Here is a 16,654-nt window from a genome sequence, read left to right on the forward strand (position 1 = left end):
GTCTTAAACTCAACATGTCTAAAACTGAACCCATTATCTTTCCCCCTAAACTCTACCCTCCTCCAAATTTCCCTGTTAGCTCCAAGGGTACCATCATCCTTCCAGTCCACCACAGACTAGCAACCTGGGTGTCATCCTCAACTCCTCCCTCTCTCACAAAATCCTACTCCCTGCCCCCATTTTCCAGCCTGTTGCTTCCCCCATTTGCAATATCTCTCAAATACAGCTCCTTCTCTCCCCTGATATAGCCACCACCCAGATGCCTTCTGGTGGGTCTGCTTGCTCAAGCCTCTCCTCACTCCAATCCACCCTCCATTTGGCTACCCTAAAGTGCAGATCCAACCTTGTCACTGCCTCCCCCCACCCCAATCAATGAACTCCAGTGGCTCCCTATCACCTCTGGGCTCAATACAGTATCCTCTGTTTAGTACTCAAAGGCCTTCACAATACAGCACAGACACCTTTCCCCCGCTTAGACCGCATGCCCCTGCTCTTCAATCCGGTAGCACTGGCTTCCTGGCTATTCCACAAACAAGATACTATCTCTCACCTCTGGAAATCCACTGAGCTATCCCCCATGCCTGGGATGCTCTTCCTCGTCATCTCTGCCCACTAGTTTCCCTGGTTTTCTTTAAGTCCTAACTCAAATCCCAACCCCTCTTAATCCTAGTGTTTTCCCTCTATTAATGAGTTCCTATCTATCCTGTATATAGCTTGTTTGTACATATATTCCTGTTGTCTCCCCCATTAAACTGTGAGCTTGTGAGGGTAGGGACTAATCTTTGGCCTCTTGTATCCCCAGCACTCAGCCCAATTCCTGGCCCATAGCAGGTGTTTAAATGTTTATTAACTGATTGTGTTATGCCCGTCATCCCACTAGATCTTTGCTCTTGCTGCTGCTGGTTTAACATCTCCCCAGCTCCCCAAATAGAACGCAGTCCTTGGGACTTAGACAACCAGTAATTCATGGTGCTTGTGTGTTCTGCTAACTTCCCAAAAGGAAGTTCAAGGCTGTAAGTTAATCTTTGCAAGACTAAAGGCTTAAAAGCCTCTGAAAAGACCATTGAAGGTCAGAATTTGCATATTGATCCAACCGTGTGTTTATTCTCTAACAAACACGTAATTAACTTTGCTTTTATTGAATTTTGGTTCATGACCCATTTTATTTGTCATACTTTCACTGGTAATTCCACTGAAGTGTGGGGGACAGATGTTAGCTAAGAAGAAGGCAGGCCTGCTAATCTATTTGGATCACCCAGATTCAAGAGACTAAACATCGATGCCATGTCAGCTCTTTGATCAGCAGCTGCGTTCCAGTCTGATAATATCCCTCTGGCCATGATAAGCCTCACAAAGAAGACCAATTCTGGCCAAAAAGTTACAATACATTGCAGAGATACAAACAGCCTCCCAAACATAGCAGGGATCACAGTATTCTTGGGCTGAAGAATCCTCTGATGGTGAGTCATGTAAATTCTGGCATTAACAGGATCACAGACTGAGAGCTGGAAGGAAGCACAGAGATCTTCTATTCTAACTTTTTCCTATGTACTTTCTATTCATTTGTATGTACACATACTTTTGTCTCCCTCCCCCCCCACCCCCCACCCCGTTAGCACATAAGCTACTTGAGAGGAGGGATTGTTTGGTGCTTTGCGGTTGGGTCCCCAGAGTCCAGCACAGTGCCTGGCACATGGGTGTTACTTAACAAAGGCTTTTTGGGTTAATGTGACTCAGAGATTCTTTCCTATTTATTCCCCAAATGTCTCCTGCTTCACTGAATTTGTGAAAGTGACTACTGCACACACACACACTCACCCCCAACACACATATACCTGCAATATACTCCAGCTCTTCTCATCTCTCCTTGGTAAAATTCTATATTTCTTTCAGGACAAAACTCAGGTACCTCCTTTTCCATGCGGGCTTCCCCAATTCTCATCAACTTGAAATGCTGTCTTTCTTATAACTTTCTTTGATTAAAAATATCATAGCTCTTTTGGGCTATACTTTGGAGGGGAGGGGTGGAAGGAAGCACCAGAAGTGTTCATACATCTCTTTCGCCTTAATTCATCAGTAAGAGTTTGGGATTAAAGCCTTTTTCACATTTTCATTAATAGGCAATCTGACTGAATTAACACAGGACCACAGACGGTCCAAGTCTTAAAGGAAGGGGTGCCCAGTCTGAACTAGCATGCCAAAGAATCCCTGCAGCCTTCTCGGTGATGAGGCCCATTTATTACTGGATTTAATTGGGGGTGGGAGAGGGCAGAGGTTTTTCCACAGAAGTTTCTTCTAGGTCCAATAGTACCATAAGGGCCTGGCCTCACCCTTCCTACCTACTCCTAAGCTACCAGGAGAGGGCTGGGCAGGGGCTTTCAAACTGGCTAGCCATTATTCACATCCTTTTTGGTACTCCACAGGAAAGGGAGAGATTTCCAACCAGATCAAGTTAAGAAAGTTTCTTCCAGGTCTAAGAGTGCCATGAGGGCCTGGCCTTTCCTGAACTTCTCCTTGGGAATCTTTCACAAGGCTTGGCCTCTACTAATTGTGGCCAGACTTGCCCAGGACATTTGAGTCATAGCTGTCTGCCTGAAAATGGGGCAGTTTCAGGCCAACACTGGCACAAAAGTTTCTACTGGTTCCACTGCGCAATCTGATCCTGTGGTGGGATTCTCCTTGGGGACAGAAAGGAGGGAAGCAGTCTTCAGGGATTAATGTCCCTTAATGTCCACTTCATCCACCTCTCAGTGGGTTTCTCTGACTCTCACCAATCTTTGGCCAGAAAAGTTGTATAGTCTGGGCCCGCCTGCATGTCATGTCAAGGAAAGGTACCCTTCTGGGAAAGGCCACTGCAGAGACACCCTCCAGCCTGACACTACCAGACCTTCCAGGCCTATAGAAAAGGGCAGGGGCTGTCTTTTGTTTTCCATTTTTATATCCATCCCCACAGCTTACCCAGCATGGCCTCCTCAGAAATGCTTCTTCCAATGAATCCAAGAGGACTCAGTTAATGAAAGAGAGTCCCCAAGATTTTAGCTGTGGAATATTTAATAGAGAAAGAAGCAGGTGTGGCTGTAGACTGCTTCCAGGGCTTGGTTGTCCAGGAACATGTCCATCGGTCCTGTGCTCTGGTCATATCCTAACGTGCTCAGGACTGGGCACCACATTTCAAGAGGAACCTGGGAGAGTGCGCCTGGTTTTTCAATGCTAGAGGTGACTCTAAGGATGGCCGGACAACCTCAGTAGCCAAAAGATCACAGATTCTAGACCTGGAAGGAATATTAGGGGTCATTGGGTCCAATCCCCTCATTTTACAGATGACAAGACTGAGACTCAGAGAAATAAGTAAGTGACTGAGGGGATTCAAACCCAGTGCTCTGTCCCCTTGAAAGATTGTGCTATGTGAAGCTCATTTGAACAGAGTGGAGCTGCTTAGCCTGGAGAAGACCAGTGGGGTACATGATTACTGCCTTCAAGTATGTGAAATATTTTTCCCCTGAAGAGGAATTAGGCTTGGCCCTTGGAGGGGCAGATCAAGTTGCAAATATGCAAATTCAGCCTCCCATAGGAAAGTCTTCTTAGCAATTAGAGCTGTCCAAAAGGATGGGAGGTAGTAGATTCCCCTTAGAAGAGTCTTCAAGCAAAGGCTGAAGTTGACCCAGGGTCCAATAAGATCATATGTGTAAAATTCTTCATAAACCTTAAAGTACTGTACTATATTATTATTATTCACTCTGAATTGGCTTAAACGCATCTTCCCCTGCTTCTCTGAATCCCTCAATTTTATCATTTAAGGGCACACTCATATTCCATTGTATTCATACACCATAAATTGTTCAGCCATCCCATAACCAATGGACACCAACTTTTTTTCTTGTTTTTTTTTTTTAAGCACACACAAAAAGTGCAGCTATGAATATTCTGATAAATGGGACCATTATATTTCTTGTCTTTGACTTTGGAGCCTATGCCCAGCAGTGGGACTGCTGAGTTAAAGGTTATGAACAGTTTATTCAATTCCAAATTGTTTTCCAGAACAGTTGGACCAATTCACGGCATTGCTGGTGGCTTTTAGAGCAATTCAGAGCTCGTAAAGCAACTCAATCCAAAAGTGTTATCATCCCATGACTTGGGGTGGATGCAGAACTCCGAAAAGCGCAGGATATATTTGAGAGATACATGCACATTCCCTTCTTGCTGCCATCTTTCTGATCACTTTTATCCCGAAAACTCTATTAATGGAACTGAGAACCTCTTGCCTTATCTCAGTTCTCTATTCAAAGCATTCTATTCCTATTCAATCCAGCAAGAATTTTACTGCCTACTAGGTACAAGACACTGTGCCTGGGGCTGAGGATTCAAAGACAAATGCCAAGGAATCTCTACCCTCAAGGAACTTACATACTGGGGGGGGGGGGGAGAAGGGGGAGGAAGGGATACAAAGTAGAAACTAAAAAGTAGATTCATTATAATTTGAAAATGAAAAGAACACTGGTGACTTGCCCAGAAAGACTCCCCACAGGAAGGATCATAAGAGCTGGAGGTGAGGAAGAATGGCATTTCAAGTGTAAAGGGGATGATCAGAGGCATCCCCTGATGTGATGAATAGGGGCAACTTCCCTGAAGCTAGGCATGGGCTCTCTGGGGCCCTGAGGATGGACATGCTCTCTGTTTCAGCATAAAAGGTTTTGTGCTTTGGATGACAAAGTCATCCCTTATGAGGTGCTCCATCTAAGTGACCATGAAGGGCCTTCCAACCAGTCAATCAACATTAAGCACCTACTATGTGACAGGCACAGTCCTAAACTGTGGCGATACAGGAAGAGTCAAAAGACAGTCCCTGTCTTCAAGAAACTTACAGGGGAAACAAGTGAATAAACATACATCAAGCAAGCTATAGATGGGATCAACAGGAAAGGCACTGGAATTAAAAGGCAAAGACTTCCTGTAGAAGATGGGAGTTTAGTTAGGACTTAAAGGAAGCCAGGGAGGTCCATAGTTGGGGCAGAAGAGAGACAGTGTTTCAGGCATGGGGGTCAGCGAGAGAAAATACCCAGAGCCAAGAGACAGAGGGTCTTGTTCATGGACCAGCCATGAGGCCAGAGTCACTGGATCGAAGAGTTCAGCTCAAGGAGTTAAGTGTAAGAAGACTGATAAGGTCCATAAAAGAAAAATCTATGTGTTTATATATGCATGTGTGTATACACATACATATATGCACATACATGTGTGTATATATGTTTGTGTATATATGTGTGTATACACACAGATAGATACATACATGTATGTATGTGTGTGTATGTAAGAATGTATATGTGAAGCTTCAGGACTCTGGCTCCAGCTTTGGCCATTTTCTCTGGCTGACCCCACACCTACAATGCTCTCTCTCCTCATCTCTACCCCCAGCTCCCCTGGCTTCCTTTGGGTCCCATCTAAATCTCATCTTCTACAGGAAGCCTTTCCCAATTGCTCTTGTAATTTGAGTGACTTTCTCCTGTTGGGATTTCCTGTTTATCCCGTCTGTAGCTTATTTGCACATAGTTGTCCCCATGTCCTCTTCCCCCATTGCACTGTGAGTTCCTTGAGAGCAAGGACCGTCTTTTGCCTTTCTTTGTGTCCTCAGCACAATGCCTGGCACATGGCAGGGATTTAAGAAATGCTTATTGACTAACTCCGCCTACTCTCCCTTGGGCTTTGAGCCCAGGAGGAAAAGATTTCTCTTTCTATGCTCAGTGTGATGGTAACTATGAGCACATGGCAACGAAAACAGGTGTTTGCCTAAGCAAATCCGATTCTGTACATCCAGTCCCTGGCTGCTGCTTCTGTTTTTGTGGCTCATTCTCTGGGCTTGGGTCACCAATCAGCAATTCTGAGAAATGGGCAAAGAAGCAGCAGCAGCACCAGGAAATACTGCCAGGATGATCCTCTAGTCAACCCCCTAGCCCGCATGCAATGCCCTCGATTGCCAAGAGAGCCAGGTTTGGAGTTAGGTGGATAACAGAAGTCAGAAATCAAAATGAACTCTCTGTTTAGCAGCTCCTATAAGGTTGTCTTTGTTTCTTGGGAGAATACATGCTGGATTGCTGTTAAATGATTTCTTCATGTTTTAATTGTAACAGTGCTTGAGCAGCCCATTTGTAACACTAATATATACTAGATATTAAAATGCCCCATCCTAATTCTTCAGGGAGACCATAATTCCACCTTTGTGGGTTATGCAGTGGGAGATTGGCAGTACCTGGGCACTCACTCCCTTGCTTTCCTAGCTTAAAGAGGGGTCTTGGGCTAGAATCCCAACTCTTACACACCAGCTAGTTGAAGCCTGTGGCTATGACTTCTGGGGTTAAGGATAAAAGCTACTTTGCCTCATCTCTCTAAATGACTTTCTCTTGTGCTTGCCTTGGTGGGGGGGTGGGGTACATGGGGAGAGAGAGGAAGTAGTGCCACCCCACCCACCATATGCTTACTACACCCAGGACAATCACAGACATTTACCAAAGGCAGCAAGTTCAATGGTCATCTAGGAAATCACACAGATGCATTTAGGGGATAGGATACACCTAGAAAACTAGGGTGCTCTATGACTTAGGAGCAAGATGGAATCTTAGCCCAACTAGGGAAAGATCTGACACAGTAGCTCCAATCTTGGCAGTGTCTCAGGCTGTTGGCACTGGGATCGTTGCGGTGGCACATTTTGCCTCCACACTAGCAGCCTTCCAAAGTCTTCAAAGCCCACACCTCGCCTCTTCTTCCTCCATCATTCTCCCTTCTCTGTTTCTCTTTCCAGCCCATCAGGAGTCACACCTGCAAAAAGCTCCGACTCAACTTAAGCCAGGGTCCCTTGGGGCTCCCCACTCAGGTCACAGCCAACACAGGCACATACTCATTCTAACTTGAAAAACTGTAAAGGACACTTCCAACGTTATTATTTCCAAATGTTTCCAGAGAACCCTAGTGACTGAGGGACTCCCATCCTGACAGACCTTACTTGTGGTTTCAAGGCACATTCTGAGAGTCCATCCAACTCATGCAAATCCTTGCTCTCCAATTGTTTAAATAAATACATTGCAAAGTGGTTTGGAGCCACTGTATTGTCTACTAATTATCAGTGAGCACAGAGCCCACCCAGCTTCTTCTCCAACTAACTGTCATCATTAAGAAATATTTGGTGAGCAGAGGAGGGACCAGAGACCTTACAGAATCTACAATAAGCACAATTCCAGCTTCCCAGATCTGACAAGAGGATGTAAATTTCATTAAAACAACAACAATAATAAATGTTGCCAGACAAGATGGTGCAATGGATAGAGCCCTGGGCCTACTGTCAAGAAGGCTGAGTTCAAATCCAACCTTAGACAATTCTTAGCTGTGTGACCTTGGTGAAGTCACTCATTTGCCTCAGTTTTCTCATCTGTAAAATGAAGATAATAATAGCACCCACCTCTCTGGGTTGTCATGAAGATCAAGTGAGATAATATTTGTAAAGCTCTTAGCACAGTGCCTGGCACATAGTAGGTGCTTAAGAAATGCTTACTGGCTTCTTTTCCCTGCTCCAAGTTCACAGATCTCCTCATGGAACCTAAGGTAAAGAAATCCTGGATTAACTTCAGTCCAACAAGCATTATGAAGAATCGACTAGGTACCATGCACTGGGGACCCAAAGACAAAAATGAAATAATCCCTGCCCTCAAGGAGCTTACACCGAGGTAGTGTACCCAGAATGGCTGCTAGTGCAGGTACTTTTATCTGCTTTACTAGGAAAGACAGCTGTTTCAAGAGTCAACGACCTTCTTTAATTACATAAAATACAAACAGAGAAAATACAGAGCAGAGAAATAAAGATCAACAGACAGGGACCTACTGCCTGAATCAAAGCAATATTATTATACATACTTTACATCCACCACTGGATTGAGAGAGCCTTTACCTCTGAGCAGTTGGAGAGCGCTGAACATATGGCCACTCAGAGTCTTGACCAGGGAATCACAAGATCCTTCTCATAAGCAAAAGCTCACCTCTCAGAATATATACTCTTTTGGCAGGCTCAGAGCCAGGAGGCATCACAGCCCTCCTGACTCAGTGCCTAATTAGCTTAGTACCAAAAGGTGTGGAAGCCTTCCTACAAGCAAGCTTCCCCTAAGCAAGTTTCTGTTAATGGGCTCCACATGAAGCATATCAGTGGGTGGGGAAGATCTTATTCTCCATTAACCTTACAGGTGGGAAGGGGTTGGAATTGGTAGGACAAAATAAAAGGAGAGAAAGCACAATCAGTGAACAAACATCTATTCCCAAGTGCCACGCAAGCTGCACACTGGCTTCTAAGGTCCGTCCCAGCTCTATCTATGATTTCCAGTCAAAGCTAGATGATTGGTATCATTGGAAAACTGGGCCTTCCCTTCCTTTCCTCCTGGTATTTCAAACTATTTGAGCTTCCTTTGAGATCCTCTTATGTGAAGGGTGAAGGGAGGCTATTGCTAAGCTAGTCATTGTATGTATGTCAACACCAATTAACATTCATGGAGTGCCCACTGAGTAATTCAAGGTACCAGCTTGGACTCTCTTTCATGTAGAGAGGCATCCATTGGGAGGCTGCTGGACAGGACCAGGGGAGTAAGTTGAATTGTGAAGGTTATTCCTGTATTTTATCACACCCCTGTTTCTTGCCATATGTTCCAAGTCTATCACCCTCCTGGCCTCTTGTTCCCTGCCACTAATCCAAAAGGACCCAGTGCTACTAAAAGTCTGCCATTGGAGGCACCAGGCAAAATGAAAAGGGAGCACAAAGGGCCAATGCAAAGTCAGGGAGGCTGACTCCAAGCCCATTAGTCAATGCAGCTGGTCCTCTCATAATCTTCATAAAGCAGTCATAGCCTCCGAGTGACCATTCAAGGGGCCCCAGCCACCAAGGAACATGGAAGTTCTTAGATCAGCCAGTCTTCCAAGCACTTAGTGATCTGTCACTCTCCCTTCCCCTAAGGTGTGCACAGGCAAAGGAGAAGACAAATTTTGAAAAGAAAATCTATCACCTCTCTCAATGGACAATCACAGAGTCCTTGTTCCAGAATTTATATTTAGATTTATTTTCAACAAAAATTATTATTAATGATAATTAATTATAATAGCTCACATTTATAGTGCATTTTAAGGTTTGCACAGTTTTTCATAAATATTATTTATTATCCCCATTTTACCAATGTTTACTGTCTGTGAGACCTTGGGCAAGTTGTTTAACCTCCTTGGGTCTCAGTTTCCAAATCTGTAAAATGAGGGGCCTTCCAAACCTAGTCTATGATGCTGAGACCTGCCCAGAAACAGCTAGTAAGTGTCTATGGTGAGATCAGAATACAAGTCTTCCCGAATCCAGGTTCAGCACTCAAGTCCAACACGCTACAATGCCTCTAATTAAATGTCACGACAGTGTGGACAAGTGGAATTACCTGGGGGAAAAAGGGCAGAAAAGCCTATTTCTCCCCTCTCCAACATGTGGTGGGAGCAGACTAGAGAAGCAGAAGACTGGATACATTAGCAAACTTCCATCACTCTTTTACTTGACTTTGCTTAATTTTTTTTCCTTTGTTACAAAGAAGTTTCTACTCTGGGGAGGAGGATGTAAGGGAGGAGAGTAATGTAACGGAGGATGGGGATATATTAGGGAATTACTGTGTATAATAATAATAGCTAACATTTATGTAGCATTTGATGGTTTGCAAAATGCTTTACACATTTTTTTTTAATTTGATCTTCGCAACAACCCTGTGAGGTAAACATTATTATCCCATTTTACAGATGAGGAAACAGACACTGAGAGAGGTTAAATGAATGACTTCCCCAGGGTCACACCCCTAGTAGTGTGTGAGGCACAATTTTAACTTAGGTCTTCCCAATGGCAAGTTCAACACTATCTGGCTGGTTCAAAAAAGCTATGCATGCATGCTCGCTCACACACACACACACACACACACACACACACACACACACACACACACGCACACACACACACATTTAGAAACTCTTTTTTTTTAAAGCCATAGACTAATCAGTTTGGAGAGGGTGTGGAAAAAGACATGGTAATACACTTTTGATGGATCTAGGCATTGGTCCAATCATTCTGTAAAGCAATTTGAAATTATGTTTTTTAAAAAGTGATAAAAATGTCAATACCCTTTGACCTCGAAAGCCCACTGCTGGTCATATGTCCCAAGGAGGTAAAAAAAAAGATGCCATACACACCAAAATATTCATAACAATATTTTCATAGCAATGAAGAACTAAGGAATGGGCTAGATGACCATCAGTTGGGGAAACAGGTAAACAGATGATGTTATATGAATGGAAATGGAAATTCAAAGAAATGATATCAAGAACTCAGAAACACAGGAAGACATTTGAATTGATGCAGAGTGAATTAAGCAGAAACAAGAAAACAGCACCCATAAAGGCATTAACTATGTAAATGCAAAAAAAAAAGTGAAACTGACCAGCCTTGATAATGGATAAGAGCTGAAAAATTTCAGCCCCCTCCCTTCATTTCAGAGGTAGAGGAGGTGTGAGTACAGAGTCCAGGGGTGGGGTACCTGCAGCCACAAGGCCACATGTGGCCCTCTAGGTGCTCAGCTGTGGCCCTTTGACTGAATCCAAACTTCGCAGAATACCCTTAATAAAAGGATTTGTTCTGTAAAATGTGGACTCAGTCAAAAGGCCACATCTGAGGACCTAGAAGGCTACATGTGACCTCAAGGCCACAAGCTCCCCACCCCTGGCGCAGACTACCACTTTATCATCAGACATGGCTAATTTGTTGGTTGATTTTGCTCTCCCTTCCCATTCCTTTTTAATTTTTTGTTGCAAGAGATGGTTCCCTGGGTAGGGCAGGGAGAGAGATATTCAGAATTGAAGATGATATGAACACAGAAGATATCCATAAAAATGTTTAAGTATAAATAAAGCTTCTCTAAATGTTTAAGTATAAATAAAACTTCTAGACTTGAAAACAAGTAACCATTTCTTCTCTAGTAGAAATATTTGCATCTGAAAATCTCTCAAAGGCATAGTGAATATTTCCCCTAAAAGACCATTTGCTGTGATTTTCAAATGTTAAAAAAAAAAAAAAAAACAACAAACCAACAACCCAAGAAACCATTCTAGGAAAGTGTTAACAATGGCTAAGGAGCAGCTAGCCTTTTGACCCAGAAGTGTACTTTGAAGACCAGGCTGCCTACTGCCCAAGGGTTTCAGTCATTGCTAGAGAAGACCCAGTGAGGACTCAGAAGCATCCCGCAGGTCTCAGTGATGGTTATCATGAAGCTCCGCAGCTGGCTGTCCCATCAGTACACATTGCCTTAAGCAATCATCTCTAGATCAATACCAGTGTCCATGACAGCCTGCCAGGCAGGCAGAGATTCCCTACCCACTCAGGTTATTTGCAGTTCACATGCTCTAAGGCTCCTCCTGAGCCCCCTGTGTCATTGGATCATCACTGGAACTCAGTCTGGTCACTCCAGGCAGATACAAGCTATCAGATGACCACCCACTGTTGACAGTTCAAATACACTCAGAAAGCCTAAAACAGGTTGATTTTCTGTGAGCCACAATTGCATTTTTACTAGCAGAGGAGGTATCGTTAAAAGGTAAATTCATTTTGAAAGGTAGCTATACCAAGGCTTTCTGTCACAAGCTATTTCTAGACTTGGCAGTGCTGAGAAGAAAAGGTAATATCATTGGGCATTCATCTGATCAGATTTGTCACTGCTAGAAAGGAGACGGGGCTTTTGGTCAAGATTGGAACCTAAATGGAGTTTGCAGTTGCTGCAATCTGATTTCGCAACTCATTTAACCGAGGCAGCCAGCAAAGGAGCAGGGCCACGGCCTACCTGCACCGGGGACCCCCAGGAACATGCCCAGAGGTGAGCCCAGCAGCATTATTTTGTCTGGTCATTATAAGCACCGTACTAAATGAGCCTCTCTTTTCACTATTAATCAGGTCACCCACCCAGTCCATCAGAGGGCCTGTCACCACGACTGCCTCTCTCCCAAGGCAGGAGAGCTCAGGTAGAGCTGGGAAATATTGAAGTGACCTTACCTTTACTGGAAAACACATCCATCTCCCCTTTCCAATGTTCCTGGGTGGCGGGAGAGAAGCCCAGCAAATGGAGCCTGTTTTAAATGGTTTCCCTTTACATCCATAACTAATTTAGCGCCGGTTTGTCTCACTTGTTTTACTCTAACGACCGGTGACTGAGTTTTTAGCTTCTTTCCAGGAATCTCTGGTAGCACAAGAGATGGCCCCGCTTATGACATATGACCGATTTATGGCTGTTGTGGGCCAAATCCTAACAGGCGAGACCCATGGCTAGCTTCATTATTTCAGGCTTGGACTTGGCCCAAAGTGTATTAACTTGCTGTATGGCAGGGTATTTATTAACAGTTGCTTCAAATTGGAAAACAGCTCCATAGTTGGGGGAGAGGGGAGTTGTTATAGTGTTCATCCTGGGGGGGTTGTTGTAGCATTCATCCTGGGGGGGTTGTTGTAACATTTATCCTGAGGGGTTGTTGTAGCATTTATCCTGGGGGGAGGATTGGTTGATGCAGCATTCATCCTGGGTGGGGGAGTTCTTGTAGTATGCATCCTGAGATTAAGTGACTCACCCAAAGTCACACAACTGTCCGTGTGTAGGTAGTGTCTGTGGCAGTATGTGAACTGAGGTCCTCCTAACTCCAGGTGCCAGCACCCTATTTACTGCATCATTTAAAGAAGGCTGAAACATCCTCTAAGATCGAAAATCCCAAGGTCCTATGACCTTACAGAGGAAAAGACAGAGAAATGATTTCTCTGAAGAGTAGTCCCTTCCAATCTCCGATGCCAGCCCCTTCTCTGAAGCCCATCCTAACGTGCACAGGGTGGTTCTTGGGAGGACCTTAAGCAAGTTCCTTGTCCCTTTGGGGTTCCATATCTTGCTCTGGGAATATACATTAAAACAAAAGCAGTGTGGCCCTGGCTTCAGGAAAGGGCACACTCACTTCCTGGACCACCGGTCCCCTATAAGTTCTGCCTCCCCCTTAAGAATATAAGCTCTTTGAGGGAAATGACTTTGGATTCTTGTATCTGACACAGGGTAGGCACTTATTAGCTAGTCAGTCAGGTGGTAAGGTAGGTGATCATCAGACCGTTAGTCAGGAAGACATGAATTCAAATCTTGCCACACATACTTACTAGCTGTGTGACCTTGTTTGCTCCAGTTTCCTGATGTGTAAAGTCGGGATAACAGTAGCGCCTGCTCACAGGAGAATTACAAGGTTCTGCAAATTTTAAAGTCCCTTTCATCTCAAAGTCTAGGAGGTTAGAGGCCTGACAAAGGAGAATTCAACAAAAAGTCTTAGTCCCAGAACAACATGCTTTGTTTTTGTTCAATCATGTCCAACTCTTCATGACCCCATGGGCCACAGCACAACAACGCTGTCCATCAGGTTTTCTTGGCAAAGATACTAGAGTGATTTGCCATTCCCTTCTCCGGTGGATTAAAGAAAACAGAGGTTACATGACTTGCCTAGGGTCACACAGCTAATAGGAGTCTGAGGCCAGATTTGAACTCAGGCATTCATGACTCCAGGCCCAGCTTCCTATGCAGCACCATCTAGCTAAGGCATGTAAATGCTAGTTATTATCATTAAATGCTTTTTCATTCTTTCATCTGTGAGATGAGAGGGTCACAGCCAACGTAGGAATTTGTTTTGCCTGACTGTGAATATTTGTTACAAATATTTTTTTAAATTTTTTCCTCAATGGTTATGGGGGAGGTGGAAAGGGGAGAGAAAAAATGCTTGTTGATTGAAAAGAAAAATAAAATTTAAGAATGAGTGTATTGGACTAGATAAAAGTCCCTTTCATCTCAAAGTCTAGGAGGTTATCTCACTGATAATGGAGAATTCAACAAAAAAAATCTTGGTCTCCTGAACGATAGTGGGGAACAAAGAAGGCATTGAATTTCATAGATTTAGAAGATGAAGGGGCCTCAGACATCATCAACTCCCTTGTTTCACAGGGTAGTGGACTTACATGCCCGTGGTCACACGGGCAGAAAATGGAGGACCTGGATTCAAACTCTGGTCGTCTGACTCCATACAAAGCATCCAATGAGTTTTGACAGTAACAAATGCTCTAAAGTGGAAGATCCCTTGTGGCCCCTGGCCATGAGGGTTATGATAACAAACACGAATGTGCAGAACCATCAGGAAGTATGGAGATCCAGCTGGGTGCCAGACTCCCCTGAGCCAGCCCTTGGGGAGGCAGGGAAGAAGCAGCAGAGCCCAGTGGTTGGAGTTCCTGGGCCTCAGCTCAACATTACTGATCAAAGGAAGATTTTTATCAAGTGGCAGATAGGAGGGAAAGATGAAACTAGAAAGCCAGCCCCTGGGGTTGTAGGGCCAGAGATAAAGGAAATAGTAGTCTCCTGTCTCCCTGTTTTCCTCACCCTCCAATGAGTCCTCTTGTTCTCTCTCTGTCTCTCTCTCTCTCTCTCTCTCTCTCTCTCTCTCTGTCTCTCTCTCTCTCCTCCTTCTCCTCCTCTTCCTCCTCCTCCTCCTCCTCTTCCTCCTCCTGCTCCTCCTCCTCCTCCTCCTCCTCTCTCCTTTCTTCTCTCTCCTCTCCTCCCTTCTCCCTCCCTCTCTCTCTCCTTCTCCTTCTTCTCCTTCTTCTTCTTCTTCTCCTCCTCCTCCTCCTTCTCTTCTCCTTCTCCTTCTTCTCCTTCTTCTCCTTCTTCTTCTTCTTCTTCTTCTTCTTCTTCTTCTTCTTCTTCTTCTTCTTCTTCTTCTTCTTCTTCTTCTTCCTCTTCCTCTTCTTCTTCTTCTTCTTCTTCTTCTTCTTCTTCTTCTTCTTCTTCGTCGTCTTCTTCTTCTTCTTCTTCTTCTCTCTGTCTCTCTCTCTCTCTCCCCCTATTTTCTGACTACAGATCTAGGGCTCTGACCACTGAGTTCCCATGTCTTCTTTCTCTTTTTTTCTACCCAAATGAATACAACATGGAATTGAGGTATATTGTAATTATTGGGGCTTATTACTTTGGGATGGATTCATTGTAATGTGTCATAATGGATCATGAGCTGGCCTCAGAATCAGGAAGGCTTGGGTTCAAATTCTGTCTCTAACATATACTGGTTGTGCGACCCTGGGTGAGTCACCTGAGCCCCAGGCCATTCTCTAACAGCCTAATCTACAAAGCAAGTGATGATTCACTTTCATGGGGGGGAGTTTGCTCTTCACTCCAAATACCAGTGAAATCCCAGCTTAGTTGTTTTTTCCCAAAGGGGAGTGAGGTAGCAAACATTTTTCCATTTATTTTTCTCAAAATTAGAAAAGCTGAACTGAGATGAGTTGTGAGTTGTCTTTACCTCTATTTGGCACTCAGTTAACATCCTGACGTCATTCAGCTGTAGTGGTCAGGGAAACCTCTCCCAGTCTTTAGGACCAATTCTAAAAATCTCAATGAATGACCTTTGGAGCCAGTGCCTGGCTTAAGGAGAATTTTGTTCCCTGTTATACTGGCAGAACCAACTTCTGCAGGAAGCTTTAAGAGACCTCGGAGTAGGAAAGAAGAATCCCATCTCCATCACCGTCCCTGGGGCTCTGCTCTGCTGGTAGGACTCCCTCCTGGGCCACCCACACCAGCCCAGTCCCGGCTCCACAGTCCAGCCTATGCCCCACCTCTCATCCTGAGCTCAGTGGAAGGGCTCCTTCAGGAGATGGAAGGCAGGAGACTACCGAGGGGTGATTTATTCAAGGCCACTCTCCAGAACAGAGAAGGCAGCTTGGACTGGATCCATAAAGGAAGAATAGACTATGTGTGTAAATAAGTATGTTGAAATATTAATGCATAAAGTAAGTTCATTTTCAGCACTGGCTAAGCTCTGTATTCACAATGGAAGCACCATAAAGTCGGAGGTTTGTATTAGCATTGAAGAATGACAGAATTCATTACCAGGTAGGGACAGCGTTAAAGAAGAGGAGGGAGGGAGTGGAAAAGAAAAGGGAGATGGATAGAAACACCCAGTCGAGGAGATGTGGTTTCTGCCTTTCGCTGGCTTCCCAGAGAGCACAGACTGAAGGGGCAAGGCAGGCATCAAGCGTCCTGGCACCCCAATGAAGGTAGCATTCAAAGGAGGCAGCATGGGATCAAAAGAACTCTGGTTGTGGGTTCAAATTTCTGCCCTGCCATTTTGCATCTGTGTGACTTTGAGCAAGTCACTTCTATCAGGGCCTCAGTTTTCTCATCTGTCAAATAAAGGGACTGATTAGATGAGCTCCGAATTCCCTTCTAGCCAGAAATCTGGGATCGGAAAGACCTGAGTTCAAATCCGACCTCAGACACTAGTTGTGTGACCCTGTTCAAATCACTTAACCCTGTTTGCCTCAGTTTCCTTATCTGTAAAAATGAGAGTAACAATAGCCCCTACCTCCCAGGGTTGTTGTGAGGATCAAAAATGATAATAATTGTGAAGCGCTCAGCACAACGCCTGGCACATGGTGGGCACTGTGTAAATGTTAGCTGTGATGATGACGATGATGAAGTGAATGATGGATCAGCCCAGCTCTGACCAAAGGTGGGAAGAGATCAGGCTGTGTTCCTTCAGCTGGAAAAGAGGAGCTTCTTTGACAACTCCG

The sequence above is a fragment of the Trichosurus vulpecula genome, chromosome 5, assembly GCF_011100635.1.
Source record: "Trichosurus vulpecula isolate mTriVul1 chromosome 5, mTriVul1.pri, whole genome shotgun sequence".
In the NCBI taxonomy this organism is placed as follows: domain Eukaryota; kingdom Metazoa; phylum Chordata; class Mammalia; order Diprotodontia; family Phalangeridae; genus Trichosurus; species Trichosurus vulpecula.